The sequence below is a fragment of the Pongo abelii genome, chromosome 20 (assembly GCF_028885655.2).
Source record: "Pongo abelii isolate AG06213 chromosome 20, NHGRI_mPonAbe1-v2.0_pri, whole genome shotgun sequence".
Classification (NCBI taxonomy): domain Eukaryota; kingdom Metazoa; phylum Chordata; class Mammalia; order Primates; family Hominidae; genus Pongo; species Pongo abelii.
In genome coordinates, this window is record NC_072005.2 from 49,036,726 (window position 1) to 49,063,319 (window position 26,594).

The 26,594-nt window shown below is 40.8% G+C and overlaps 1 long non-coding RNA gene across 1 annotated transcript in view; it reads left to right on the forward strand.

Annotated features, from left to right (window-relative positions):
• LOC112130129 (uncharacterized) overlaps positions 1–26,349 on the forward strand; it is a 105,964-nt gene extending 79,615 nt beyond the window's left edge. The window contains exons 7-8 of the long non-coding RNA XR_008516611.2: positions 21,144–21,203; positions 24,044–26,349. This is a non-coding gene — a long non-coding RNA (uncharacterized LOC112130129). The remainder of the gene's footprint in view (positions 1–21,143; positions 21,204–24,043) is intronic.
• Positions 26,350–26,594: the final 245 nt, after the last annotated feature.

Genomic DNA, 26,594 nt, shown 5'->3' on the forward strand with positions numbered 1-26,594 from the left:
AGCTCTTTTCTTTTGGTCTCTGGTGCTGTTGGGGACAGGCGCTGTCAGATAATTTGTTGGAGAAATGGAAGAGTTTTATTCAAAACAGTGTGTCAGATGATGTTTTCATGGGCTTCAGCTGCTCTAACAAACACCTTAGTCTGGGTGACTCAAAATATAGAAATCTATTTCTCACAGTTCTGGAGCCTGGGAAGTCCAAGTTCAAGGTTCCAGCTGATTCAGTCCTGGTGAGGGCTTCCTTGCAGATTCCTGCTCTCTTACTCTATCTGCACATGGTGCGGGCTTGAATGTGGGTGAAGGGATAGAAACAGGGAGAGACACTTCTCCCATGTTTTCTTCTATTTATAAGGTTATTAACTCTATCATGAAGCCTCTACTTTTATGACTTAGTCCTACTCTAATTGTCTCCCAAAAATGCCACCTCCAAATTTCATCACATTAAGGATGAGGGATTTAAGAATTTTGAGGAGGCACATTCTGTCTGGAGCAGGAAAGGTGGGAGCTGCTTCCCCTCCAGTTCATGAGGCCTGACCTTCCCTGGTGAGATGACTTCACACTCAGTCTCATTCTAGATTGCAGCCCCACAGAGCCTGGGTTCTCCTCTGCTCTTCTGCTCATTCCTGGGTTTTCCTTCTTGCACCACCTTCTCCCTGTGGCCCCACCTGCTCCTGTTCCAGGCAGCTGTCCCTAGGTTGCTGCTCTCTCACCATCTCTGACCTCACTGGCCCCTGCCTTTTTTTTCCCCAGCCCTGAGGCCTGCTCCATGGGAGGGAGGAAGGGTGAAGCTGGGATGTGTTCTGACCACATTGCTGCCCACTATGGAAGCTTGACAATGAGGGAGGCTGTTGTGTCACCATGGAGGAGGCCTTAGGAAAAGGCTATTTCTCAGGGGTGCCTGGATCAAAAGGGGGGTGGCACTTTTAATTTAGCTGGACCTGTGAACTACAGGGACTCTGCTTCATGTCAGCAACGAGCACCTCCATCTTTTGGTTTCTCTCTGTAGCTGATTTCTTGCCTGTGGTAAGATCCTCCTCACAATGACTGATGGTCACAGCTGTGTGTGGAGATTTAATGAAGGGTCTTGAATGCTCACACAGAGTGTCCAGGGAAGACACTTCCTGATGTTGGGAATGGGTGCTCAGTGTCATAAAGATAAACACTGAGCCAAAGGATCTCTCAGAAAGGCTAGTTTACTTTCTGCAGAAAGGGTGCCACTCTCTCTAGCAGTCTTGTCATGAGGGCACACACAAACAAACAAAGGAGACAGGGTCATTTATAACCTGACCCGTCCACCCTATTGCTGTGTCCAGCTTCCATTGGCTGGGATGGACCTCCCAATTTGTACTTGACTTGATTGGCTAGCAACTTAGAACTTTCCCAAGGAGGCAAAGATGGAGAACAAAGGAAGAGAGGAATTAACTTGTGGAATGCTGAGAGAGGCAGAAACATTTTCAAGTAGGGAAAGGAATAGGCCATGACCTAATGCTTGCTTGGACTGGTTCAGGCATATCAGGGCAAATATCTAAGCTAAAATGAGGGAGCTAAGAGTACAGAGTATATTGATTTCTTTATTATGGCTGGCAGAATTTAAGAATATTAGCACAGGTCTTTGAGAAAATTGTGCTTTTAAGAGAGGTTACTATTTATTTTCCAATAGACTGGGAGGAAAATCCCTTTGAAGAGGGCCTCTATTTATTTCATTCTCTACAATTCCCCCCTCTTTTATTTTATAATTCCTCTTCAAACTAGTTTAATATGTTTTGACTTAATTACTCTGTTTGTCCTTTAAGAGAAGTATTCTTTTTGAATATGGTGGAGAGTTAGGAAACAATTTTGTGAAAGTAGCAGGGACAAGATTTGTATAAAGCTTTGAAGACATTTTTATTTTAGTTACCCACCAGAACAACATAGATTTAAATCTCACAGCTGTGTGATTTTGTGCTTTAAATTTATCTGGCACTTCTTGTGGGACCCCAATAGCGTTTATGTAAACCTGAGGATTAAAGGATTTATAAGGAGTTTCTTTGGGCCTGCAGTGTTTTGTTTTTACTTTTTTTTAGGTTGATAAAATGCCAGGGTGAAAGGGATAGCCAATTGGATTAGAGCATAAATACTCCTCCAATTATCTGGCAGAGTGTCCAGTAAAAGTCCTTCACTGTACTAGCATACATTTGCTCAGTGTTGGCTAACCGCAGACTGAGGGGTAAGCTCCTGGAAAGGCTTGAGGTTCTTGCATCCTTTTATGCTTCCAAGGAATACCAAATTACCCACTTGCAATGAGAGGCATGAAGTAAACTTGGCATTTAGAGGTGGAAGCTGGATTGCCCTTGAGAGCTGACCCACAGGGTGTCAAGCTTTAAGAAATAGCAGAGAGACAGGTTGGCATGATGGATTATCCCAAGCAGTGGGATTTTGGTAGGATTTAGCCTGTCTTAGAATCCTCCTCACAATGACTGATGGTCACAGCTATGTGTGACCATACGGTCCATACCTGGTTGACGAGGAGACCATCCGAGTGGAAAGGGGACAATCTGGGCCTCTGTGCACAAGCCTAACAATCGTGTGCACAAGCGTAACAATCACTTTTATTTAAAGTGCTGGCAGAATATTTAATCCATTCCAGTCAGGCATTTGCATTTTGATACCTTGTCTTAATGGCTAAGGTTTGTTTTAGATCTTTCACCTTTGCAATAGACACCCTGGTTTTATTATTAGGTGTAGGAGTAATTGGGATGGGATCTAAATCTGAGGCTACTGAAGAAGGGGAAGATGGGGGAATAATGCATATCTTTAAAATGCCTAGGTGGTGTTTCCCATTTAGGTTGATCCCCATACCATAGAAGCAACTAAGAGCAGGTTTAGAGTCAGTTAAGGTGGAGGTGGTGATAGAGAGAAGGACAGTGTTACACTGATAAGGCTGGCAATTAGAAGGGGTAGTCCCTTTAGTGAAATAGATGAGGGGTTTTAGATCTGCACAAACCTATTCCGTGGAAGTCCAACCTTGCTCCAGAGTTGTCCAAAGGATGCAGTCCCAGCTACTACAAGGTTGCCAGGCTGTAGGAGCAGAAAATTGGTGTCCTGGCTGCAGGTACTCACAACGATGAGTGCTAGGAGGAACTATGTCAACTAGAGGGCTGGCCATAAATATTTGTGTGAAAAGGCTAGGTGTCATTGATCCTTCACATCTTTACAAGGTGTGACAGAGCATGCATTAAAGGCAATGGTCTGAGGTGAGTCAGACTTAGTTACATTAATAACAAAAGGAGCTAGTAACACAATAAAGAAAGGAAAGGAAGCAATATAGAAGGGATATGGAAATGAAGCATTTTTTTTTTAACTTTAACTTGTTAAGGCTTGATCCCGGTACACTAACCTGTGATTCTTATGAGGAAGATGATTTCTTGGCTTAAGTATGGTGGGTCCATCTTCTCTTGGCTGTGTGGATGGCAGTCTTGGTGGTCAACTGTACAGGATAAGGGCCTTCCCTGGTGGGCTTAAGTTTCCCTTCTTTTTACCCTCTGCCGAGAACATGGTCCCTGGGTTAGTGCTGGTGAGCTAGAAATTCTAGCAGTGGTGACTGTGCTAAGAGATCTTTGATCTTAAGAGAAGAAAAGGTAGAGGAGAGACCAAGTATATAATTTCTGAGGAACTGATCTTTAGTTTCAAACGCAGGAACATTAGCTGAGGAATGTAAATAAGGCAATCCATATAACATTTTTTTTGTGGAGACAGGCTTGTATCCTTTTGGGGAGCTGTCCTGATCCTTAATAAGGCAATGGGAAGACTTTTGGTCCATGGTAAATGAGTTTCTAGAATTAATTTCATCAGATGATTCTTAAGGATTTGATTTATTCTTTCTACTTGTCCGGAGGATAAGAGATGCCAGGGAATATAATATTCCCATTTTATGTTTATCACTTGGGCCAGCTTTTTAATAATATGTGCAGTAAAATGGGTTTCATTATTTGAGTCAATATTTTCTATTATTCCAAACTTGGGTATAATATGCTCAATTAATGGTTTTACCATATTATTGGCAGTTGCCTTAGAGAAGGGGATGGCTTCTACCCAGTGGGTAAGGTGATTAATTATTACTAGCAGGTGTTTTAGCCAACTATTGAATGGCATTTTACTATAATCCACTTGGACGTTTTGGAATGGACTTAACTCCAGAGTTCTCCCTCTGAGAGGTAATTTCCTTAAAGCTTGTTTGTCAGTTTTCTTACAGATGAGACAGCCATTTGCAATCTGTCTGTCTAGAGTATAAATGCCATTATACCTAAACACTCTGAGAACCATGTCACATAGGGCCTGGGGACCCCAGTGAATCCCTTGATGTAAATGGGATAATACTTCCCTCATAAAGGGTTTAGATAGCATCTCTCTTTGATCTGGAAGTATCCAGCTTTCTTCTGAATTTTTTTTTGCTTTGGGATTTCAACTAATTTTTCTTTCTCAGCCAGGGAGAAGATAGGAACAACAGTAGGAGAAGGAAGGTGGGGAGTTAAATGAAAAATTGGCATATGTAAGACTGCAGCCTTTTTGGCCATCTGATCTGCAAGGTTATTCCTTTGGTTCCTAAGGGAAAAATCATGTGGATGTCCAGGAATATGCATGATTGCTATCTCTTTTGGTAGCTGGAGGTTATCTAAGACATGAACTACTAATGACTTATGAGCAAGTTCTTGGCCCCTACTATTTGTAAGACGTCATTCAGCCTAAATCTTCCCAAATGTGTGTGCTACCCTAAAGGCATACCTAGAATCTGTGTAGATAGTTTCTATCTGATCCTTTAAATATTTTAAGGCCTGACAGGGCAAATAATTTACAAGCTTGAGCAGAATAGCTATTGGGTATCTGTCCTGATTTAATTTCTTCTAGCGTCTGTCTACTACCACATATCCACTGTGTTGTTCCCCGTTAAACACCCAGAGGGACTTATCTATGAATAGGTATCATCCTAATCTATAGAGGCCTCAGCTAAATCTGGCCAGACCTTTGTAAGGTAGTCAGTTAAGTTGGGCCACAGGTGTTCTGTCTGTAGCAATAGATTTCCCATCAGGAAACCTGCGGGGTTGAGTGAGTTATCTGCTGTTATGTTTAAGTCATCTTTTTTTTTTTTTTTTAACAGAATAGCCTTATATTTTAAAATTCTGGAATCAGTGAGCCATCTTCCTGCTTTTTGGCTCAAAATGGCCTTGACTTGATGAGATGTGCTCACGGTCAAGTATCCCCCCAAAGGTTATTTTTCTACTTTTTTCTACTAATATGGCTGTGGCTGCAATAGATTGAATATACTGGGGCCACCCACTGGCAACAGGATTTAAAATCTTAGACTGAAAAGCTACTGCTTGTCGCCAGCCTCTGTGTTCTTGAGTGAGCATCCCTAAGGCTACTCCATTACTTACATTAACAAAAAGGTGGAAGGGCTTAAGAGAAGGCAGAGCTAATACTGCAGCAGACATTAGTCTATGCTTCAGCATATTAATTTGATCTACTTCTTTAGAGGAGCATATAAGGGGGTCGGGCCCCTTATTAGCTAACTTTTCATATAATAATTCACTTCTTAATGCATAGGAGTCGATCCATAATCGGCAGTATCTAATTAATCCTGATAACTTTTTTAAGTTGTTGTTTGATCCGCGGCAGTGGCAGGGACACAATTCCTTCCACTCGCTCACGACCAATTCTTCTTTTGCTGGCGCTAATTAAATGGCCCATGTATTTGACTTCTGGTTCTATATATTGGAGCTTCTCTTTTGAGACTCATAACCCTTTGGTGTATAAATGATTTAGAAAATAGATGGTGTACTTATTTACTTTCTCTATATCCTCTCCAGATATGAGCATATCATCCATGTGTTAAGTAAACATAGCTGTTTTGAGATTTGGGATAGCAGCCCTCTCTATGACTTTCTCTAAGACATGACTAAAAGGGTTTAGTGAATCTGCAAACCCTTGAGACAGAACTGTCCATCTGTACTGTTGCTTCTGCCCACTCTGGAGGTTCTCCCACTCAAAGGCAAACAGGTCAGGCTGTTTTCCACTAAAGGACATGCCCAGAAGGCATCCTTTAAATTTAAGACACCACTGATGACTATATGCAATTTTACTTAGAATAGTGTAGGGATGGGCCAGGCACGGTGGCTCACCTGTTATCCCAGCACTTTGGGAGGGCGAGTTAGGCAGATCACAAGTTCAAGAGATTGAGACCATCCTGGCCAACTTGGTGAAACCCCGTCTCCACAAAAAATACAAAAATTGGCTGGGCATGGTGGTGGGTGCCTGTAATCCCAGTTACTCAGGAGGCTGAGGTAGGAGAATCACTGGAACCCGGGAAGTGGAGGTTGCAGTGAGCCGAGATCGCGCCACTGCACTCCAGCCTGGTGAGAGAGCAAGACTCTGTCTCAAAAAAAGAAAAAAAACAAATAGTGTAGGGATTTGGCATGATTGGGTGAGTAATCTGCACTATTTCATTAACAGCTTTAAGATCTTGCACTAATCGGTATGACCTGTTAGGTTTCTTGACAGGTAAAACGGGAGTATTATAGGGAGACATGCAAGGCTTGAGGAGACCATCTTTTAGAAGTGTTTCTATTGCAGGCTTCAACCCTATCTGTCCTTCCAAGAAGATAGGATACTATTTATTCCTTACAATCTCCCCTGGAGTCTTCAATTTTATTTGGATTGGGGGAATCTATAACCTCCTTTGGTTTCCTTCTTTTGCCCAGACACCAGGGGAAATTTTCAGCTTATTTGCTGTAGTTAGCAAATTTAGTGAGATTAGGAACCCTCTTGGGCTAACCTGTAGACCAATACCTAGTTTTAACATTAAATCTCTCTGAAGTAGATTAGTTTCTCTTTAGGAATTAATAGGAAGTGAATGTTAGTTGACCAGGCTTTATATTTTACCTTGGAACTTTCTAAAATCTTTGCTTTAAATCCTACTCCTTTTACTCCAGAGACTTATAACTCCTCTGGAGAATATGTTAACCCAGTTGGGAGAACACATAGGGAGGAGCAATTCATGCCTGAGTCGACTAAGAAAGTAATTGACTCATGGTTAGGTCCTACCTTTAAATTTATCAAGGGCTCCTGGTGGGACTTGAGGTAGAAAAGAAGGAGCCCCTAATCCCCCACCACCACCAATCCTCCTCTGTAAAGGCAGGAATGAGTGGAGGAGCTCCCCCTGTAGTCTGTCGCTTAGGGCACTATCTCTTAAAGTGGCCTAACTTTCCACACTTGTAACATCTATCTTGCCCTCCTTTTCTCCCTATTCCGGAACTTCCCTGTCTCTGTCCTTTTTCTTCCTCTTATGTTTACACCCTTTACAACACTTGCTGTGACTGTTTTCCCTTCAACCTTGATTCTGTCTTCTCCCATTTCGCATCCCCATGTCCCAGGGTGTCGGCCGAAATTTTGCTTCTGGCATTGATTGCCCTGGTGAATTTTGCCAAAATGTTTTTGCGTTTTGCTTTTCTTTTGCTTTTCTTCATCTCTCCTGACATATACTTTCTATGCTTCCTCTAAAAGCTCTTTGATCGAGTGATTTTTTCATCTTTTTATTTTTTGTAACTTCTTTGCTATATTAGGCTATTTGTGACAAAATGTAATTTTAGCATCCCTTGTGCTAGGGGGCTATCTGAATCTAAATTAGCATACTTTCTCATTTATCTCTTAATCTGTTTAGAAATTGCACAGACAATTCATGTTTCTCTTGTTGCACATCAAAAGCCTTAGTAGGATTTTGAGGTCAGGGTGCTGATTCTTTAATCCCTCTAACATTTAATTCCCATAAAATTTTATATGGTCTTGGTGGGTTGCATTATTATTATCCCACTGTGGGTCTTGAGTGGGAAATTTAGTATTTGCCACTGGATTATCCTGGCCAGCTGGGTGCTCACGTTCCCAGGCTGCCATAGTGGCTGTGTGGATTACATTTTGCTTCTCTTTTGAGAAGAGGATACCTAAGATCAACATTAACTCCGTCCAGGTATACAACTGGGGATGTAAAAACTGGTCGATCTATTCTGCCACTCCTTTTGGATCATTTAGCAGGGGCTTGAGATCCCTCTTTAGGCCTCGGACCTCAGAGGCAGTTAAGGGAGCATTTATAAAGCCAATTGTGCCCCCTTCTTGTGGAACTTTTTTTTAGAGAGAAGAGCTGGGAAGTCGATTCTTTAGGAGTGCAAGGAAAAGGAAGATCCTGAATGTCTCTTTTACATTGTTCTATCTCTTTTTGGAGCCCTCTTTTTGAGGAAGGACATTTAGATGTGCAGCGGCAATGATCAAGCCACTGAGGCGGTAATTCCTCCGGACAAGACGCCTCCAAGTCCAGAGTGATCCCTGGAGGGGGTGGGGGAGGCAGCACTTTCGCCTGAGGAGGAGAGGGAGGGGGGACTTCTGCCTGAGGAGGAGGAGGCGGCAGCCATGCGGCATGCGGCAGCGGTGCATTGGGATTCAGAAACGGGAAGATAATTTAAAGGATCCCACTAACTGCTCTGGGCCTTTGTTTCTGTCTGTTACCTTCTTTAAGTCATTTAAGGGGTAAAGAAGGGCAGGCCCTTGCTGCTAGCATAAGACATAATCCAAATCTTTCTGGGGACATGGGGCTTTGGTTGTTAATGTACATTATTAAAAGTTGACAGACCCAATCCTAATCTGAACCAAATTTTGGCCAGAAAATGGCAGGATTTAAGGTTGGCTCTTGGGTCCAGAGGAAACAGTAATATTTAATCATCTGTTGTTTTCTCTTATGTTTAGTCCACTCATCCTCCTTCCAGTATTTTAGCAGGAATTCTAAGGGACTATCAGAAGAAATTTGGTCACTGTCCCCTCCCTTGTTGCCTGGTCTATTTCCTGTCCCAATCCTACTAGAAACATTTCCCATGTTGAATCCCAGATAGACCCAATCCCTTGTGCTCTAGGGATGTTTTGCCTCTTCCTTGCCTGGGAAGGCTGAATTCCCCAGATACTGGGGAGGTCTCATCTGTCCTATCTGTCCTGTCCTTACAGGCTTACAAAAGTCTTAATTTCTCACACAAGAGTTGTTTCACTGATTCTCTTTCCCCGGGAGGTTAACCTTCCTCCATTTCCCTTTTGGAGGTTCCTTACACTCTTCCCGTTTGTGTCCACTCACTCTGTCCAGCAACAGGCTGGTAATCGTGCAACACACTCAGCCTCCCAAAAGCTGACCACAAGAGAAGTACTTTGCTGCCCTCTTGCAGCATTTCCTACCTTGGCCCGTGCACAGAGTTGCCTGGTTACTGTGGGGGATCCCACAAGCCTGTCTTTTTCTCCAGATTGCTGAGAATCCAAGTGTATTCCTCACACTGGGTGGGTCCCGGCTCTCCTCCTGGGCCTGCCACAATTGGGAGCAGGGTGCCTTCCCACAAGAGAGGGCCAAAGACTGTCCCAGAGGGGAATGTTAATCTCGCTGGGGCCTCCAAATTGTTGGAAACGGGTGCTCGGTGTCATAAAGATCAGCACTGAGACAAAGGATCTCTCAGCAAGGCTAGTTTACTTTCTGCAGAAAGGGTGCCACTCACTAGCAGTCTTGCCATGAGTGTACACATGAACAAAGGAGACAGGGTCATTTATAACCTGATACATCCACCCTACTGCTGTGTCCGGCTTCCATTGGCTGGAACGGGACCTCACAATTTGTACTTGACTCAAACTACTATACATCAAATACAGCAAAAATCCCAAAACCCAACATTAAAGGTGGACAAAAGACTAAAATACATCCCCAAGGAAGACACACACATTACCACTGAGGACATGCGAGGATTCTCAACATCACTAATACTTACAGATATGCAAATCAAAACCACAGTAATACACCACCTCACACACATTAAAATGGCTTTAATAAAAACAACAACAACATGAAACCACAAGTGTTTTCAAGTAGGTGGGAAAATTGGGGCTCTAGTGCATTGCTGATGGCAATGGGAAATATTATAGCTGCTGTGGCAAGTGGTATGGCAGTTTCTCAAAAAATTAAAGAATTACTACTTGATCCAGCAATTCTACTTCTGGATATACAGAAGTCTGGCCTCAGGCTCCCTTCTGCCAATTTCCTTATAGCCTGACCCAGGGGAGGCTTGGCTTCAGCTGGCAGGTTGATTTAGCCAGATTCAGGACCAGCAGGACTGTCACGTGCTCTCTGAGCCCCCCAATATAGAGGGCAGGTCTCAGGGTGCCTGGCTGATTCCTGGGGATGCTGTGGGCACTGAGGCAGTGGCTGTTCTGTGTCAGCACTTGGCTCAGCCTGGTATTCCCCAGAAAAAGGACAGAAGAAGCAGGGGGAGGTAGTTAGAGAGCAGTCACTGGAGTTGATGAAGTTGGAAGGAGATCACAAGGAAAAAGTGCCCAGTGTGGCATCGCATGCACCATTGCTGCCTTGGGAGATGCCCTTTTGGGTGAGCACCAGGAAGGAGGGTGTGTGGGGGTCTGCCTGCAGAGGGAGCAGTCTCAGGTGGGCGGCCGCCTGGCTGTAGGGAGGAGCAGACAGAATCTATGTGGGGAGATTAGAGGACACAAAAAACGTGGGCTGAGGTGACCATGGTGTGGGTGGTCCCTGCTGGGCTGTGGGCCTTGCTGAGAAATCTCAACAGCTCCTGGGGAGGCTGCAGGCCAGTAGGAACTCTGGTGGACAGGGATGGAAGTGTGTACAGTGGTAGCCCCAGGCCAGGCTGTGTTTTATTCCTCATGAATCTTCACATTTCACATGAGCTCACACATGTTATATTGCAGCTCCATCATGTTCCAGCCCCGTGAGTCCCAGTCTCTGTGGCTGCGAGTTCAGTGTCCTCCCTGTTTCACAATCAAATGTCCCAAATGCAGACTCTTGTCACCATCTGTGAGTTTGTGTTTGTGTGCTCTAGGCTACACTGTGTATGCCATGGGGGTGATATGTTTGGGGATTTTGGGAGTGATGTCTCGGGATGAGCACTGAAGGCATCTTGGGAGCAGAAGAGGAAGGCACGGGGTGAAAAGATCAGTTTCAGGGGAGCAGAGGGGGAGCAGAGACAGGTCATCTTCATTTCTCACTGTTTGGGGACCTGAACCCAGGACCCTGACTGTGGGACACAGCGCCACACCCTGTTGGAGTCCCTGGGTGTCACGAGGGCTCATAATTTCATGTTGCCTCTGCATGCATTTTTAAAAGTATACATTTAATTTCCTCATGTCAGAGGCAGAACTTGGTCACCATGACAGAATCCCGCATTTGTACCCAGTCCGAATGACTTCATCTGGTGGCCAGAGATAAAATCTTGGCGGCATCTCTCCTGCTCAGTGTGCTGGGCTTCCCTCTCTCCAGCTGCTTCCTTTAAACTGACAGTTCTGACATTTGCCTCCAATTTAAAGTGACCACCTCTCAGTCACAGTGTGATCTCCATGCCCCAGTGTTTGCCTGCTTAAAACACGCCCATTAAAGCTCCTTGCTGGACACCTGTCAGATAACACCCTGGACCCAGTAAAGCCATTGGCCAACAGGTCCCTCCTCTCCTTTCTGTCTGGGCTTTCTAAAGTCTGTGTCTGTTGTCTCCCAGTTGTCATGTGCTCGCCAGTGTCTGTAAGTAGGAAAAATACTTACAATTTCACATTTTGGTTGTATCACTGAAGCCTCACCTGACATCCTGGTCCTAACATCAGGGAGGCCCCATGGGACCCATGAAGGTTGAGGCCCTGCTGGAACTCTTTTCTTTGGGCCTCTGATGCTGCTGCAGACAAGAGCTGCCAGCTAAGTTAATGAAGAAACTGAAGAGTTTCATTCAAAACAAGGGTCAGATAATGTATTCCTGAGCTTAGGCTGTTGTAACAAACACTGTAGCCTTGTTGACTTAAACAATAGAAATCTTTTTATCACAATTCTGGAGGCTGGAAAGTCCAAAGTCAAGGTGCCAACTGATCCAGTCCTTTTTAGGGCTTCCCAGCAGGTGCCTGCTTTCTTGCTGTATCTGCAAATGGTGAAGGGTTGGGAGTGGGAGAAGAGACAAATAAAATGAGAGAGACGATTCTCCTATGTCTCTTTTTATAAAGGCATTTATTCCATCATGAAGCCCCCACCTTTTTCGTCTTCTCAAAGTCATCTGCTTTCTTTGAGTATACACACACGTGTGTGTGTATGTGTTGAATATTTATCAATTAAGTAAAATTTCAAAATAGCAGGCCAGAAATGGTGGTTCATGCCTGTGATCCCAACACTTTAGGAGGGCTAGGTGGGGCTTGAGTCCAGGAGTTGCAGACCAGACTGGGCAATATAATGAACTCTTTTATCTACTAAAATTATAAAATATATATATATATATATAGCTGGGTATGGTGACACACACCTATAGTCCTAGCTACTCGGGATGCTGAGGTGAGAGGATCACCTGAGCCCAGAAAGTCCAGGTTGCAGTGAGCCGTGATTATACCCCTACACTACATCCTGAGAAACAGAAGTGAGACATTGTCTCAAAAAAAGAAAAAAATTTAAGGGCCCGGCCTGGTGGCTCACACCTGTAATTCCAGCACTTTGGGAGGCCGAGGTGGGTGGATCACAAGGCCAGGAGTTCGAGACCAGCCTGGCCAGCATGTTGAAACCCTGTCTCTACTAAAAATACAAAAAATTACCAGGCATGATGACGGGCGCCTGTAGTCCCAGCTACTTAGGAGGCTGAGGCAGGAGAACTGCTTGATGCCAGCAGGCAGAGGTTGCAGTGAGCGGAGATCGCACCACTACACTCCAGCCTGGGTGACAGAGCGAGAGTCCGTCTGAAAAAAAAAAAATTTAAGGTGGTTATAGAACAGGTCAGGATTTCCATTTCTTTCTGAGTTAGTTTTTTATTATACCTAATTTTCTAGGAACTTGTCCATTTTGTGTACATTATCAACTTAGTGTCATGAAATTTTTCAGAGAAACTTTGAACCGCTGCTGCACGTGTGGTAATATCCACTCCTTCTCACTGGTAACACTGTCTGTTTTTTTCTTCCTCTATTGCTTTGTTGATTATTTAGTTCAGAAGTTTAAATAACTTATCAACATTTCCAGCGACATTAATTTTGGGTCTATGAATGCTCCTGTTTTTTTTAATTTGCCATCCAGTTTTTATTTTCTACTTTTAATTTTCTTATTTTTATTCTCCTGGCTTTCTCTCACTTCTTAAGTTGAACGATTAACTCACTTTTAATCACTCTGTTCTAGTAGAAGCATTTCATGTTGTGGATTCCCTGGGGCACCACTGTGGCTGCATTTTATGACTTCCTGTAGATGTAGCTGTTTGTCAAGTACCAGGTACTTAGCATATTCATCACTGTTTCTTGATTGACCTGTGTTTTTAAAATCTGCAAGTGTCTAATTTTTCAAATTTATTTTTTATTTTTATTTTTTATCTTATTATTATTATACTTTAAGTTTTCGGGTACATGTGCACAATGTGCAGGTTAGTTACATATGTTACATGTGCCATGCTGGTGTGCTGCACCCATTAACTCATCATTTAACATCAGGTATATCTCCTAATGCTATCCCTCCCCCCTCCCCCCACCCCACAACAGTCCCCAGAGTGTGATGTTCCCCTTCCTGTGTCCATGTGTTCTCATTGTTCAATTCCCACCTATGAGTGAGAACATGCGGTGATTGGTTTTTTGTTCTTGTGATAGTTTACTGAGAATAATGATTTCCAATTTCATCCATGTTCCTACAAAGGACATGAACTCATCATTTTTTATGGCTGCATAGTATTCCATGGTGTATATGTGCCACATTTTCTTAATCCAGTATATCATTGTTGGATATTTGGGTTGGTTCCAAGTCTTTGCTATTGTGAATAGTGCAGTAACAAACATACGTGTGCATGTATCTTTATGGCAGCATGATTTATAGTCCTTTGGGTATATACCCAGTAATGGGATGGCTGGGTCAAATGGTATTTCTAGTTGTAGATCTCTGAGGAATGGCCACACTGACTTCCACAATGGTTGAACTAGTTTACAGTCCCACCAACAGTGTAAAAGTGTTCCTATTTCTCCACATCCTCTCCAGCACCTGTTGTTTCCTGACTTTTTAATGATTGCCATTCTAAGTGGTGTGAGATGGTATCTCATTGTGGTTTTGATTTGCATTTCTCTGATGGCCAGTGATGGTGTGCATTTTTTCATGTGTTTTTTGGCTGCATAAATGTCTTCTTTTGAGAAGTTTCTGTTCATGTCTCAAATTTATTTTGTAGACACTATTACCTAGATTGCATTGTATATAAAATAGGTGCTTGGGCAAAAATGATTCAGTGCTATTTGCTAATAGTTGATTAAGCCCAGTGTTCATAAATGTTTTGTGTGGACTTGAAGAGAACATCTATGGTGTAGGGTGTTTGGCTGTAGTGTGCCATTGTCATTACTTGTTGATTAGGTAGTTCAAATGCTTATCCTTATAGGAATTAGGCATGTTTGCTAGAGTATTGACAAAGTCTTTAAAATGACTTATTGTGAACAACATCGACATTCAGAGTGTTAGGTGGATAACTGACAACCATCTTGAGCAGAACAATCTATTCTTGGACATGTTCCAAATAAATAAAAGTTAAAAGTCAAATCGAAGCAAGTAAAGCACCTCAAGGTGTGATAGAACTTTCTCATTGTATAGCCAAGGAAGAAAAGGTTGATGAACATGAACATTTGAAAAAGGAGTCTTCATGTGGAAAAATTCTGTGTAAGAAAAACAAATAAAATCTGAAAATATTTGGAATTATAATAAATAGATAATGTGCTACTATATAAAGAACACATAAAATTAATCAGACCAAAGCATAGCAGAAAAGAGGGTAAGTAAATGAAAATCAGTTCACAAATAAAATTAATGCTTATTTTTCTTTGATCTAACATGATATTGGAGTTCCTAGTCTAAAACAATAAGAAATAAAAGATAAATCAGAGGTATGAGGTTCGGGAAACTAGAATAAAACTGTCATTATTTTCAGAGGATACCATAGTTTATATAGAAAAATCCAAAAACATCTGTTAGAAAAAATAGAAATGATAAGAAAGTTTAGGGAGATGAGTATTATAAGAATAGACCAATATGTATTAATTTCTCTACAGCAACAACAAACAAGTAGTGTGATTAAGTAGAATATAATAGTGTTGGATAATATAAAATATTTAGGAATCAGCACACCAAAGACCTAAATATGCACAATCTCTTCAGACAAAATTATAACCATCTCAAGAAACATTAAAGGAAGCCTAATTAAATGGAGAAGTATACCATATTTATGGATGAGAAAAAATATTCTAAAGATATCAGTTAAGTCCCAGTTGATCTATTGATTAAATATAAGTAGTTTCACTGAATTAATCAGAAATTTCTGAGACTGTAAACATGTGACACTTTCTTTTTTTTTTTCTTTTTTGAGATGGAGTCTTGCTCTTTCATCCAGGCCAGACTGCAGTGGTGCTATCCCGGCTCACTGCAAGGTCTGCCTCCCAGGTTCATGGCATTCTCCTGCCTCAGCCTCCCGAGTAGCTGGGACTGCAGGTGCCCGCCACTGCATCTGGCTATTTTTTGTATTTTTGGTAGATACGGGGTTTCACCGTGTTAGCCAGGATGGTCTCGATCTCCTGACCTCGTGATCCGCCTGCCTTGGCCTCCCAAAGTGCTGGGATTACAGGCGTGAGCCGCTGTGCCCAGCCTGACAGTTTCTTTTTTCTCAACTCTCTTCTTAGATTCAGTGGGGACATGTGCAGGTTTGCTCCCTGGGCATATTGGGTGATGCTGACTTTGGGGGTATGAGTGATCCTGTCACCCAGTTAGTATGCATACCCAACAGTTAGTTTTTTATTTCTTTCCCCCTTTCTTCCCTCCCCCATCTAGTGGTCCCTACCTTCTCCTGTTGCCATTTCTATGTCTCTGAATACCCAATGTTCAACTCCTGCTTATAAAGTTATGGTTTATGATTTTGCTTTCTGTGTTAAATTTGCTTAGGATAATGGCCTCCAGCTGCATCCATGTTACCTCAAAAAACACCATTTTTTATGCCTGATGATGATGTATAGGTATTGATTTCATAATCTAACCCACTGTTGATAGACACCTTTGTTAATTTAATGGCTCTTAGACATATGAACAAAACTCACCCTCCTAAACACAGGAGAAATGGAAGTTGATGTCTTGAGACAGCATATGTTGAAATACAATACTGTGTCCTCAAATGTCCCCAAATCTACATGTTTGATAACACAGTGTGTGAAAGCAACTGAAGTGATAGTACCCTGCCCTACTTTTCTGGGAAATGTAAAAATTAGCGAAAACTTTGTGGAGTAAAATTTCTAAATGCATGTCAAAATTTGAAATATATTTCTCTTTGTCTCCCAAACTTCACTGGGAAAAGTTTATCTCAGTCACAGTCATGAAAGATGACACCTAATCAGAGTTATTCAATATAGTGATGGTTTAACAGCAAAATATTGGGAACAACCTAAACTTTCACCAGCATAATGCTAATTAACCAGGTTACCTTTTATCTACACAAGGGAATACAATGCAGGTGTATAAAAAGTAGAGAATCTTTCAGGTATTCATAAGGAAACACTTCCATTTTCTGGTCTAATTATATAAACAACATAGAATGAGAGGCAGTCTGTGTACTAGATCTGACCTTAAAAATGTTATTTTTATTTTTTTATGATTTCCAGAGATAGGGTCTTGCTCTCCCACCTAGGCTGAAATAACGTGCCATGATCATAGCTGAGTGCAGTCTTGACCCCCGGGCTCAAGTGATTGTCCCACCTCTGCCTCCTGAGTAACTGGGATAACAGGCATGTGCCACTGTGTCTAGCTAATTTTGTGTTTGTTTGTTTGTTTGTTTTTGCAGAGATGGGTTTTCACCATTTTTCCAGGCTGGTCTCAAATTTCTGGGCTTAAGTTATCCATCTGCTTTGGCTTTCCAGTACCGGGATTATAAGCATGAGCCACCACACTTGGTTCTGCCTTTTTTATTTAATTGGTCTACTCACTCATTGATTTTCTAATCAGAAGATTTTTAACCTTCCCATTCCCCTACTGTTGGTCCATGCCAACGTTTAGATGTATTTATTTGTGTTTAGAATTAATGTTCTTTTAAAAAGAACGTTAGCCTAAGAAATGGCTTCCTACTTTATTTCCAAAATTCTAATCTTCAATGTGTAAGCTGTAATTTTTCAACTCCGGATACTGGTTAAAGTCACTTGCAGGGCATTTGAAACCTACTAATGCTTGTGCCTTCCCCCAAGAATACCTGATTTGATTGATGTGTGGTGTGACCCAGGCATTGGTTGTTTAAGAATGCTTCCCAGAAAAATGGTCAACATACAGTGGAGGAAGTTTAGTCTGGTGCTCAAAGTTAACATCCCCAGTAATGAGAGATATTGATATCTTACTGGATTCTAATACGATGGATGGAGAAGGTGCAGCATCACCTATGTGGTATTCTTGCCCAAAGTGCATAACCCAAGTTTAATAATGAGAAAAAATTAGAAAGCCTAAACTGAAGGTTATTCTACAAAATAACTCACCAATACTCTTTAAAAATATGAAGGTATTAAAGACAAAAGAAATACTGAGGAACTTTCCCAGATTAAAGAAGACTGAGAGGTCAGAACAATGAGATGCAATGCATGATCCTAGATTGAATCCTGGTCCAAAAACAGGACATTAATGGAAAGATAGAGGGGATTTGAATAAGGTCCGTAGATTCATTTATTCATTCATTCATTTCATCATTTATTGATTTTGATGATTGGGTGATTATGTATAATGTTAATATTTGGGGAAGTTGAATGAAAAACGTATGATGACTCTTTTTAGAACAGTTTTGAAAGTCTGAATTTGTTTCCAAATAAAAAAATTTAAAAAAGAAAAAAGAGAATAAATATTCTAGATACTTCTATTAAGTTGCCAGAATTTAAGACTATTCTCTAAGTTATCTTGCCTAATACTGTCGGAGTAATCGTCACAAAAATGCTGTTTTTCATGTTTGTGAGCTTCTCAGAACTTTCCAGTGACTTCTCTTGTCTGTAGGATGAAGTTCCCATTCCTTGGGCTTCCATTCAGAGCCCTCATAGTCCAGCCCCAGTCTACTTTACTTCCTTGATCTACATTGAATGACCTGACCTACATTTTACTTTCTCATGTCCAAGCTTTTTCTCTTTTTTTGTTCACATAATACCATTGCCTGTCTTCTCAGGCCCCTGAATTGTTCTTTGTCTTAAAGCCCATGTCAACTTCTGTCTTTTTGTAGAAGTTTATATGGTTATTCATGTTAGAAGCTGCCAACTTTCCATTCTCTGAATTCTGGTAGGTAAAATGGTGTGGAGGGAAACATGAGCTTTATTAGTAGTAAAATTTTTTTAAAAAGAAGCCAATTTATTATGTTCATAAAATGTTTTCTTCTTAAAAACATCTTAAAATTCTGATTGAAGAAAGATTAGAGATTAAACTGTTGGTGTAAGAATTTCATTGTTTTTCTTAAAGCTTTTGTTTTAGGTTCAGGTGTACATGTGTAGGTCTGATATGCAGGTAAAGCCGTGTCATGGAAGTTTGATATACAGATTATTTTGGCATCCAGGTACTAAGCCTAGTACCCAATTGTTATTTTTTCTGCTTCTCTTTCTCCTCTTACCCTCCACCCTCAAGTAGGCCCCAGTGTTTGTTGTTCCTGACTTTGTGTCTATGTGTCCTCATCATTAAGCTCCCACTTATATGTGAGAACATGCAGTATTTGATTATCTGTTCCTGTGTTAGTTTACTAAGGATAATATCCTCTAGTGCCATCCGTGTTTTTTCAAGATACTTAATGTCATTCTTTTTTATGGCTGTATAGTATTTCATCATTTATATGTACCACATTTTAAAAATCCAGGTTTCATTAGTAGGTATTTAGGTTGATTATTGCGTATAGTGCTGCAATGAACATTCATGTGCAGGTGTCTTTATGGTAGAGTGATTTATATTTTGGGGATGTGTGTTTAGTAATGGGATTGCTGAGCCAAATGGAAGTTCTGTTTTTAGCTCTTTGAAGAATTGCCACACTGCTTTCCACAAGGGTTGAACTAATTTACCCTCCCACAAACAGTACATAAGGACTCCCTTTTCTTTGCAAGCTTGCCAGGATGTTATTTTTTTTTTTGACTTTTTTGTAATAGCCATTCTGACGGGTATAAGATGGTATTTCATTGTGGTTTAATTTGTATTTCTCTAATGATCAATGATATTGAGCTTTTTTTCATATGCTGTTGACCACATGTATGTTTTCTTTTAAGAAGGATCTGTTCATGTCCTTTGCCCATTTCTTAATGGTGTTGATTTTTATTTTTTGTAAATTTGTTTGAATTCTTTATTGATGTTGGATATTAGACCTTTGTCAAATGCATAATTTGCAAATATTTTCTCACATTCCTTAGGTTGTCTGTTTACTCTATTAATAGTTTCTTTTGCTGGAAACATGAGTTTTGGATTACAAAATATGTGAGTCTAAGGCCTGGTTCGACTTTTTATCAGGTTTTAGGTGAGGGGCAATTTAATTGATGTCTTGAGATAGTGGGATAATAGTAGTTACTTAATGAGTCCTTGTGAGCATTATATGAGGTGCAAACACAAAGGTACTCAGTGTGTAGCAGGGTCTTTCCTCTTCATTTTTATAGATCAGTGGTCCAGAAAAGTGTTGTGGTTGGTGTGAAGGCTCTCATCAAAAATTTCCATGAGGCTTTATTAAATATTTGTACCTGTTATTCACTAAAATGGCCTTGAACTGAACTGGGTGCTTAGTACTTTAATGAGGTATGATTTCTTTTCCTGGGAAGACAACTGAGTAAGTGATCTATAAACAGAGGAGTGTAACCCAACAGAGGAAGAAAGGAAGGACAATTGGATTTTAAAGTGGAGACAGCTGTGATGCCTTCCACACCCATCCCTTTATCTCAGTCAGACAGCACCAAGGAAGTACAACACTTATTTAAAAGAAAATAATAATCTCAGGACTGTCAAACTCTTTACACCAAAGAGATTGTTCCACCTGTAGACTGAATCATGCGAGTCCATCTCTTTTCCCCAAATGAACAACTGTTACCTACAACCTTTTGTGAATGCATTGTACATTTGTCAGACACCCATAGAAAGGCAAAAAGGCCTTGGGCATCTCTGGATAACTGCCCTCACAAGTTGTTTTTTGCTGAACTCAAAGCTTTTCAAGATGTATATCTTCCCATAAAACAAGGTCACATCAATTATAACTTTAGGTGTGCAATCCAAGTCTGGCTCCTAAAACTGAATCCTGTTAGATTTCACATTGATAATGCTTTATTTTCCAAATACAGAAGAAAGGCAAGATGGGAGCAAACATTTTTCCTCCTACTTGTCTCTTTCTACCTGTCTTACCCCCTTTAAGAAGATGTATAAATATCAGGCTTCCTGAAAACCTCTTCAAAGACGAAACAAGCCATGCAGATATTTTATGACTCATATTTTTCCAGAATGCTCTCAAGCTCTGATTCAATAAAACTCAACTGAGGCCGGGTGCGGTGGCTCATGCCTGTAATCCCAGGACTTTGGGAGGCTGAGGAGGGCAGATCAGGAGGTCAAGAGATCAAGACCATCCTGGCTAACATGGTGAAACCCTGTCTGTACTAAAAATACAAAAGATTAGCTGGGCATTGTGGTGGGCGCCTATAGTCCCAGCTACTCGGGAGGCTGAGGCAGGAGAATGGCATGAACCCAGGAGGTGGAGCTTGCAGTGAGCCAAGATCACACCACTGCACTCCAGCCTGGGTGACAGAGGGAGACTCTGTCTAAAAAAACAAAAAGCAAAACAAAACAAACAAAAAAACAAAAACTCAATTGACTAAGACCCCTGCCATAGTCACTCATGTTGGTTAACCTTTTGGTGACTGAAATATGGACCCTGTGAGTGGAGTGTAGCCCCTTTGACCTGTAGTGATTCTCCTTTTGGTGCTCAGTACCAACTATAGAACTTTAGCTCTGACTGATTGTGTGACTTTCTGAGGACTGGATCGTATTGCCTCTCAAGATCCCTGCTCTCCCCAGTTGTTCATTTGAGATCTGAGTTTTGTTTTGCCATGGAACTCCTTTACTCATGGAGCTTTGCTCTCTTTCTATAAAGAAGATGAGATTTCTGCGCCTGTGACAATCAAGAGCAGCCTTCAGCTTGGTCTCCCTTCAGGTAAGGAACTGGTTTGGGGTTTTGTTTTGGAATTTGGTAGCTGCAGGTTAAGGCCTATTGCTACTTGACTGTAACCTCTGATTACACTTAGAGTGTTCAACAGTATGTAATTTGTAGAATCACTCTTTGTGTTTTTGGTTTTCATCATTCTTCCTTTGGATTTGACCAACTCTTCAGCCTGTCTGGTGACCAAAAACCTTTCAATTTGGCCAAATCCAATAGGAGCTGTAGATTATAGTCAATCAGAACTCTGAATTGGCTAAAACCCTTGCAACTGCAGAACATCAAATTCCACCTTTAGAAACACCTGTCAGTTGAAGGAAATAGATATATTTGACAAATTTTGAGATGGCTGCCAGAGAGCCAACAAATAGTAGTGGCCCTGTAAAGCTGCTTTTTATGGAAAAATTTACATCATAGAGACTCTATTAATGCAGGCAGGTCTTCCCAAATCTGGATCTGATTAGGGAAAATCAACTGGAAAAAATTGGCTGAATCTGATACCTTTAAAGATGCAAAACAATAATTTAGCATCAATTTTTCTCTGAGAGCTGCTTCCTGCCAGGTGTCATCTATACAATACCAACGTGGCTAGTGAAACTTTCTTCCTTCCATAAACCTGTCTTGCCACCATAACCTGTTTGTGGGCATGCCGGTATGCAGGGAAATAATCAGCCAGCAAATGGGTAAGAATTTATTACACTGAAGACTCCTGGCTTCTCTCTGTGCAGTCTTTTCAATTGAATGGTAAAAATCAGTTTTTTCTCCACAGAATTTCAACTAATGGGAGGTTTTTATTTCACTAGTCTTGGTTTAGTGACCCTGGTGTACTTTTCAGTAATTTCGGGGTATAAATATTCATATTGTTCAATTTTTTTTCTTCCAGAAATAGTTTTTCCCCTTATTTCTTTCCTTCTGTTTTGTTAATAAATGGGAGTGTCAGATAAGGTTTCCTCTTATCTTGTCTCATGTCTTTGTCTTTGAGGGTTTGTGACCAAGTGAGAGCACTGTCTTTTAGTCTGCGTCATATGGTGGGGTTGTTTTTTTTGAGTCACATAAAGTGATGAGCCTTCAAGTAGCTGGGAACTTGAGATTTTTTGTTTGTTGCAAATGTATTAACGTATCACTTGTTTAATGTGTTATTAAATGTAATTAATTAAATGTAATTAATTGTTTATTAATTGTAATTAGTTAAATGTGATTAATTAAATGTAATTAATTAATTGTTTATTAATTAAATGTGATTAATTATTTGATGTATCAATGTATTAATGGTTGCAAATGTATTAATTTTGTTTGTTTCAAATGTATCAGGCTCCTAGGAAGTTTTGTCATAAGAAGTTCCATCCATAAGGGACTTTGGTCATCCCAATTCTTGATGCCTTGGTAGGGCTGTGGCAACAAGAGTCTTTTGCTTTCCTAGCCTGTTCCTGGGAGTGAATATTTTATTTCACTTGGAACAGGGAAGATAGGATCTTTGGGACTGCATCTTCACTGAAGAGGCTGTTGGATTGAGTCACTTAGACTCAATACAGCATTGGAAACTCTAATTGTCCATGGCCAGAAGTTAGATCCTTTAAAGCATACTTCTAAGTTAAAAAAAATTTTAGAGAATTCTTATTTCACACAGTTGATAGAAGGATCAAATTTCAAAGACACATAATAGTGTCACTGGTAGCCTTAAAAATTCTCTTGACTAAATTACAGAGTAAAAATCTGACCTAAAGGAAAGTTAAAGTCTTTTTTTTCCATAAGCTCAAACCACTTGTTTTAGATTCCCTGAGGAAATATAAATAAAAGCCACTCTACCTTGTCATTAAATAGTCAAAATTCTATGCTTTCACTATTGTGACCTGATTTTCATTTACAGTCAGGAAAACAGCCTCCTTTTTTGTTTGTTTGTTTGTTTCTTGAGACAGAGTCTCACTCTCTCACTAGGCTGGAGTGCAGTGGCACGATCTTGGCTCAGTGCAACCTCCGCCTCCCAGGTTCAAGCGATTCTTCTGCCTCAGCCTCCTGAGTAGCTGGGACCACAGGTGCCCGCCACTATGCCCAGCTAATTTTTTGTAGTTTTAGAAGAGACGGGTTTTCACCGTGTTAGCCAGGATGGTCTCAATCTCCTGACCTCGTGATCTACCCGCCTCAGCCTCCCAAAGTGTTGGGATTACAGGCATTAGCCACCGTGCCCGGCCAAAATCACCAAATTTTCAAATAAAAAATTACAAAGACATTGTCCTTATTATTATCATTTATTTCAATGAAATTAATTTTTTTCCTGCTGATCTGTGCTGACAATTTCATGAAGGTTTCATCTTGTTTGTTAAAGTTTTGGAAGTCCATAGCCAGTTTAGTGGTATGATCTTAATCTTATCAGAAACTTGTATTCAAGGGTCCTTGTCAGCATCTTCTCCATAAATCTTTTTGATACAGAATCAATTTTGGACTGTATCTGATTGCAGTGCTTTGAGGGAAAATCAAACCAACTGTAAATGACAAAGATTTAAAATGTCTTTGGTTAAAACACTTATGAGATTTCATTATGATAAAGACACAGCTCAAATAGAAATGTAATTACTTCTTTGGCATGGGACATTATAACTAACTTCTGTGGAATATGACATTATGACTATTATGATAACATATTCAATTTATAGGAATCCCATGTAATTTTTGGAATACTCACATCAGTATCATACCAATAAATGTAACTTAGAGAAGGTTTAGCATCACTTACCACTTATCATTTGCAAATGTTTTTCATATAATTTGATATATCAAATAAGGTTTCCTTTTCCTGTAGCTCCTGTTTCTTTCTTTTTCTTTTTCTTTTTTTTTTTTAGACGGAGTCTCACTCTGTCGCCAGGCTGCAGTGCAGTGGCATGAACTTGGCTCACTGCAACCTCCGCTTCCTGGGTTCAAGTGATTCTCCTGACTCAGCATCCCAAGTAGCTAGGACTACAGACACATGCCACTATGCCCAGGTAATTTTTGTATTTTTAGTAGAGACAGGTTTCACTATGTTGGCCAGGATGATCTCAATCTCTTGACCTCGTGATCTGCCCATCTCGGCCTCCCAAAATGTTGGGATTACAGGAGTGAGCCACCGCGCCCAGCCAACTTTTGTTTCATAACTGGATTACTGAGTTCTTGATGTAGCCCATTAAAAAGTAGGGTCAACAAAGTATAGGCTTATGTATGTTGAAAATGTTTTCTAGGTAATTCCAATACTCCTTGCTAAATACCATTGATTTTGTTCTAAGTTCTACCTATAAGAACAGCCGGTCCTCCATCCTGGTTACATGTTAGTAGCATCTGGGAAGACTTAAAAATTACCAACGCCTGGGTTCCACTCCAGACCATTAAATCACAAGTTATGGGTGGGGTTTGAGCATTCATTTTTAAAAAATGTTTCCCAATGATTCCAATTTGTAGCTGTATTTCCCCTCAGATTTCTCTGATCTTGTGGCCTTCACTTTTTTTTTTTTTTTACTTTGGTATTACGATTATTTTTCAGGTCTTATCTCCTGTCTTAGAATTTATGTCCCTTGGGGTAGAGACCTTGCATCCTTTATTTCTGTATCTTTCATGAACACATATATTGGTCATCAGGAAAAGATTCTCAGTCACATGTAGGTTGCATTCTGAATCTCAAGTTCGCACATTAATGCTAGAGTCTTTGTTCTCCATGAGGTCGGAGGTTGCTTGTGATGAAGGTTGTGGGTAAGTCCAGAGTACAGATGGTGGAGGGGAGATGACCTTGTTTTTAGGCACAGCAGTGGAATTGAGAAATCTATGTGTATATGATATGTTGGAGGGGCAAGGATGTATAGAAAGACAGATCTAATTAGGATGGAGAAATTATACTGGAGAATAGAGGTAATGAAAGTAACAAGAATTAGTAAAGAGAAAAGATGAAATTATATCAAATAGTAGACCTTGAGATTCTTGAGTAGGTGAGGTAACTAGATATTAGGAAGGTAATGAGGAAGTCATATGCAAGGAAGATTTCAAAAACTAGAGACAGGAAGTCAAGCAGGACTTCTAGTAGTTGTTGCGATCTATGAGAATGGAGAAAATGACTCAAGTAAGAGATGTTAAAAAGGATCAAGAGGGTTTCATAATGCATGGAATCTGGGAAACAAATGAACAGAGGCTGGGGATAATTTTGTCTGAGACACAGTGGAGTACAGAAAGTATGAAGACCAGGGAAGAAGAGACCTGCAGAATTTAGTGCTGAGAAACAGGAGTTTAGTGGGAGGAGGTTGAGATTCAGTCCTAGACACAGGCAAAAAGGGTCCAGTCTTGAAATATAGAAATGACATCACAGCTGCTATATTGGATTAATTAAATGAAGACATCCTATTCCTGGAGGAGCTGTCATGGAAAGAAAAGAAAAGAAGGAATGAAGGTGATGTTCTTTTACATGGGGGAGCCTCAGGAACAAGCATGTATCATGAGGTACTGTATAATTGTTTCTTCAAGGACTACATTATTTCTGTTGGAAAATTGATGGGAGATGATTATATTCTTGCAGTTTTTTGTTTTTTCCCCCTCTCACCATGTTTCTAGGTTGGTGATCAGTCCTCTGTCAATTCTGTACTGCCCTGAGATATTTTGGAAGGCTTTTGGATGTGAGAAAGCCTGATTGCTATTTTCTATGTCATTAGAACTTGCCACCTTTGCACCTTTTCATGGTTGCATCTTTTTCTCAGTGTCTCTGTTGTGGCAGCCATGAATGAGACTCTGTCAGGTCTCCATGGCAGGGACTTGATTGACAGAACGCCTAGGTCAGTGTATTTCAAATTCACCACCTCCTTTGCACAGAAAGCTTCTTTCCTACAGGCTCCCAGCAAGGGTGTGAAAGCAAGCCTAGTTCTCTGAGGCTCTCTTTAACTCTAATGGGTGACTGGTTGGAGGATTCCCCATCAGCCTTGCAAAAACTCTTAGAGCTGCATTGGTATCTAAAACTTCTTTCTCTTTCTTTTTCACAGGAATCAGCTCTGCATAGTGCTCTGTGGGTTATCCCATACTACCTTCATGCCTGCCCCACATTCCCTCACAGGTGTCTTCCCTGATAAATTATCTTGTATGTCTAATCCCATTTTGGATGCATCTCAGTTGGTAAAAATTAACATACCAGGCTTGATTCTTTGCAGTTGGCTTTTTTTCTTTCTCTCCCACAAGTAGTCAGTAACCATGTCCTAGTGTTTTATGTGTTACCTCTTTTTCCATATATATGGAAAAAGGTAGGTACTGTTGAGGGGCACTTCCTATGGGCCAGGCCCTGTGCTAAATACTTTCCCTGTATCTCATTTAATCCACACAATAACCCTGTCAGGTAGACATTATTTCCATTTTGCCAATGAAAAAACAGAAGCTTTGAGTGGTGTA